The sequence below is a fragment of the Callithrix jacchus genome, chromosome 2, assembly GCF_049354715.1.
Source record: "Callithrix jacchus isolate 240 chromosome 2, calJac240_pri, whole genome shotgun sequence".
Taxonomy (NCBI): domain Eukaryota; kingdom Metazoa; phylum Chordata; class Mammalia; order Primates; family Cebidae; genus Callithrix; species Callithrix jacchus.
The window spans coordinates 103,740,756-103,746,015 of NC_133503.1; the positions used below are offsets into that span (position 1 = coordinate 103,740,756).

A 5,260-nucleotide genomic window follows, 5' to 3' on the forward strand; every position below is an offset into this window, starting at 1 on the left:
ATCTTTGGGCACGTTAGATTAAAAAAAAAAAAATGGAGATACTGAATGCCTTAGAAACAATGAGATACATTTCTAATTAGTATACAGAGGCTTCCAAAAGACAGAATAACTACAAAAAAAAAAAAAAGAAAAAAGAAAAGAAAGCTTCTCTGAAGACATTTCTATAGTACATTAATAAAAAATTATTCTGAATATACTAACCTCTTTGATCTTTTGTCTTTTTCATTTCAATCATGTCAACATCAACTCCGGTTAAAATTAGATTCTCAAGTGAGCCAGGAGAATCTGCAACAGTGAAATTTCACTCCTGGTCTTGCACACGATTCAGCTTTTACAAAATCAACTACCTAAGGCTAAAAGGAAAAAGACTACCTGGTAATACACTGATGTCCCCTCAATATTTCATCTAAAATTTAGTCTAAGTCTCAGTAAGATTGACTTCTAAAAATAGGTGAATAACCAAAATTCTTTTTTGAAAAAAAAAACCTAACGTCCTTTCTTTTTGTCTTAGACATGTCTAAATATTTAAAATGCAGGGTTCAGGTAAATGACTCATCAGAAGAAGGAGAAAGGGGAACTTCAGAGAAATAAAGTGGCAAATGAAAAATATTAAAAGTCCCTTCCATGGATATTGATAAATGGATTTAGCCATATGGATAGGTAATCAAAACTACCAAGAACATAATTTGGATCAAACTAGTGATTTTTATATTACTGTACCTGGCACATAGCTAAAATTTCAGAACAGAAGCCATGGAACTCTATTTGCCTCTGTCAGTATATTTATGTGTGCCCCCTCTATATATGTTATTTACATGTAATATTCTACATCCAGATGACATTATTAGAAATAATATACGAGCTCTAATTAGTCTAAAGAAAAAAAATGTATGTACATAAGTTAAATATTTTCTCAAATAAGAAAGGAACTAAACCACGTAGTTTTGAAGTTCATATAACTTGGGTAAATGCAAATTAATAAGAATATAGGTGATTTTGTGAAAATGAATATTCTGTCTAGCTTTACTAATCTAGTAAGCTCATGGTATCGCTTTAGAAAATTTGTTAATAAGCACAATAGGCCAGACAAAGTGGCTAAGGCCTGTAATCTTAGAGTTTGGGAGACCAAGGTGAGTGGATCACCTGAGGTTAGGAGTTTAAGACCATCCTGGCCAACATGGTGAAACACCATCTGTAGTAAAAACACAAAAATTATCCAGGCATGGTGGCATGCTCCTGTAATCCCAGCTACTTGGGAGGCTGAGGCAGGAGAATTGTTTGAATCTGGGTGATGGAGGTTGCAGTGAGCCAAGATCGAGCCACTGCCCTCCAGCCTGAGTGACAAGAGTAAGATTCTCAAAAAGAAAGAAAATATCTTGGGATGACAACTTGGTTTAATATTATAAATGGCTGCCTGAAAATAGTTTTCAAAATCTTCTTTTGTAAGTTAAAACCTTAAAAGTATATTAAGTTAAATGATAGCTACTCATTAAATATCTAGATTATATCCAAATGAGATAAAAATATTAATTACTGAAAATACACTTAAACTTACCTGTTTTTGGCTTCTTATTGAACAGAGAACAGTGATATTGGGTCCACTGGCAAATGCTGCAGGAATCTTATGTTATTTTAAAACTCTGAAATTAGGGACTTAATTATTTTAATTACATATTACGGTTACTAAGAGTTGAGAATTTTAATTAACATATGTAATTTTGTTTTTTGAGGCAGTTTCACTCTTGCTGCCCAGGCTGGAGTAAAATGGCACTCTCTTGACTCACGGCAACCTCCTCCTCCCAGGTTCAAGTGTTTCTCCTGCCTCAGCCTCCAGAGTAGCTGGGATTACAGACGTGTGCCAACACACCTGGCTAATTTTGTGTTTTTAGTAGAGATGGGGTTTATCCATGTTGGTCAGGCTGGTGTCAAACTCCCAACCTCAGGTGATCTGCCCGCCTCGGCCACCCAAAGTGCTGGGATTACAGGTGTGAGCCGCTGTACCCAGCCAACATGTGTAATAAAAGTTATGAGAAATACTAAAATTTAAAGGAAGTAAATGTACATAAAAATGAATAAAGAACATAGGATGTATTTTTAATAAGGAAAAGTATACAAAATATATGTTTGCACTAAGTCCAAAGAAGTAATTTTTTCTTAAAGCAAGATGACTAATTGTTTCACAATAAAAAAGAAGAAAAAAGTAGGGACAAAACGGAAGAGATACAAAAAGTATTTGAAGGTCTGAAAAGGAGGAGTTTTATGTATAGTCAGATTACTAAGATTAGATCGATTTGATTTATAATTAAAAAATAATCTCAGTGATGTACTGAAACAAAGCTAGAATTGGGTTTTCTTTTTGTTACATGAACAATGTTTTCTTGGAATACTATTTGTTCTTGATCATGAAGGTTTTTCTTTTTGTTACATGAACAATGTTTTCTTGGAATACTATTTGTTCTTGATCATGAACGTTTTTCTTTTTTTTTGTTTATTCCAAAAAAAGAAAAAAAAGAACGGGATACATGTGCAGAATGTGCAGGTTTGTTACACAGGCATACGTGTGCCATGGTGATTTGCTGCACAGATTGAGTCAGCCATCCTCTAAGTTCCCTCCCCTCACCCCTCACCACCCAAGAGGACCTGGTGTGTGTTTAGTTTAACTAAAATGTAAAGAAAAATGTTCATTGTACATAGTGCTGCAGTGAACACGTGTACATGTGTCTTTCTAGCAGAATGATTTGTATTCCTTTGGGTAGCAGACGTATGTTTACTGCAGCACTATGTACAATAAGCTCTTTCTATACATTTTAAGTAATTGACATAGAAAAGAAAGGTTTTGTGTTTCATTAGGTTACTTTCATGGCTTTTATGTTGTCTTTTATTTGGTTTTCAATTATTTAAGAAAAGTGAGTCTTTTCAATATTAAAAAGCTGTTTTTTTTCCCAACTGTGTAACATTTTGAGTTTGCCCTTAAAATCATGTCACTTAGGTTTTATTTCACAATGTCCTATAATTCTATTTAATTGTTTTAAACTTTTGACATTTTGATAGCTTCCCAAAATCAAATTATAAGTCTTGTTGACTTCAGATTAGCTTTGCAGATTTCTAGAAGGCAGAATGTTCCCTGAAATATCTCAAAAGAGACTGGGAAAATGTGGCACATATACACCATGGAATATTATGCAGCAATCAGAAATGATGAGTTTGTGTCGTTTGTAGGGACATGGATGAATCTGGAGAACATCATCCTCAGCAAACTGACACAAGAACAGAAATTGAAACACCGCATATTCTCACTCATAGGCGAGTGATGAAAAATGAGAACACATGGACACAGGGAGGGGAGTACTACACACTGGGGTCTATTGGGGGTAAAAGGGAAGGGCCAGTGGGAGGGGGAGCTGGGGAGGGATAGCCTGGGGAGAAATGCCAAACGTGGGTGAAGGGGAAAAGGAAAGCAAAGCACACTGCCATGTGTGTACCTACGCAACTGTCTTGCATGCTCCGCTCATGTACCCCAAAACCTAAAATCCAATAAAAAAATTTAAAAAATAAAAATAAAAAAAATAAAAAGAAAGATGTTAAACTAATTAGGCTTATTGGATATGTTAAATGGTATGAGAGGCAATGTCACAGAAGTGATTGATGCTAACCCTTCTTTAAGTTATATATATATATATATATATATATATATATGATATAATTGTTTCAGAAATTGTATGAAATTTCAGAAACTCCTACATCCTGGTATAATATTATCAGCAGTAAATACAATTATTATCTTAAATTGCTGTATTGTAACCAGGGGCAGGGAGCAGAGGCGTCCAGAAGAAGCTTTCAGTATCCCCATCAGATGTTTTCCCAATGTGCCCAGGTCCTTGACCTCTCTTACCCCAGGAATGGAGAAGGGGTCCTGGAGGGATGGTGAGCTTACTATTGGAATAAATATCTTGGACTCAAAGAGTTTAGCAGAGCGATTTATTAGGCAGAGGAGAGAGAGAGAGAGAGAGAGAGAGAGAGAGAGAGAGAGAGAGAGAGAGAGAGAGAGAGAGAGAGAGAGAGAGAGAGAGCTGCTTCTACGCTGCCGTGGGAGGAGATCCAAGGGAGGAACCTGCACAGGTAAGGGGCAGGGGGATTTTAACCCTGGAGTTATTCCCACCCCGTTCACGTTCTTGTTCAACGAGAGGAGTTCTGTCAAACTTCTGCTGGAGGGATTGTTCTTTGACTTCGATAGTGGATTGGCTGCTAGGTCCGCAGCAGAGGCCCTTCCTGCCACAGCTTTTTGGGGCTTTTTAAACAAAGGAGCACATCTGGAATTTTTACCGAGCCCCCTGCACCGAAAAGTCAGACAAAGAACTTTACCTTCCCTGATGGGGACATGGATGGAGGCACAGTGCTGGGAAGCTCTTGCCTTTGAAACCACGCCCCTAGTGGACCCCGGAAAAGAGGTTTTTTTTTTTTTTTTTTTCATGTTTTAAAAAAGTGACATTGCTTTATTGCTATCCGCAGGTGGGGCCTGCATGAGGTGGCCGGTGTGCTGGGCTCAAGGGTAATGTGTGGACTGTGGAGATGATGACAGAAAGGCTGGAAGGAAATGGGGTGGGTTTGAAGGCCAGGCCTAAGGGGTCCTCAGGTCCGCTTCTGGGAAGGGACAGCCTTGAGGAAGGATTCATGGCAAGCCATAGCCAGGCCACCAATCAGATTCAGGAACTCTGAGAAATCCAGCTGCCCATCACTGTTGGTGTCCAGTCTCTTCATCATGCGGTCAAGGACACTGGGGTCCTTCTGGTTCTTTGTGAAGGCAGCCAGTTCTGTATTCATGAAGCTCAGGAACTCCCTCTTGGAGAGAGTGTAGCTGTAACCATCGTCTCCAGCATACTTCTGGAAAACAGCAATCAGGGACTCGATGCACCGCTTAGTCTCTGTAGGGCTGGAGATTTTTGCCATGTTGGAGCTGAGCGAGGCATGCAGGAGGCTGTGGCTGGGAGAGGCGCTGAGAGCTCTGGGCGCGCGGCGTGCGGGTCTCGGTTTTTTTTTTCTTAACACAGTCTCTCAGTATGCCACCAAAACAATGAAACTTTCTTGTCAATTGCATCATACTGAACTTTTATCAGCTCTTTAACCAGGGTTACATTAAGTCTTTTGTCATCAACATTTATTGTTTTATTTTTATACTTTCCTGAAAGCTTTGAAAGCAGGTATGATACCAAATTGCAAGATAGACATTTAAAGAAACTGACAAGAACAAGTTTCTGGTAAC

The 5,260-nt window shown here is 38.3% G+C and overlaps 1 pseudogene; it reads right to left on the minus strand.

Annotated features, from left to right (window-relative positions):
* Positions 1 to 4,579: 4,579 nt before the first annotated feature.
* On the minus strand, positions 4,580 to 5,026 carry LOC144581574 (protein S100-A11 pseudogene; annotated as a pseudogene).
* Between the last annotated feature and the right edge of the window lie 234 nt (positions 5,027 to 5,260).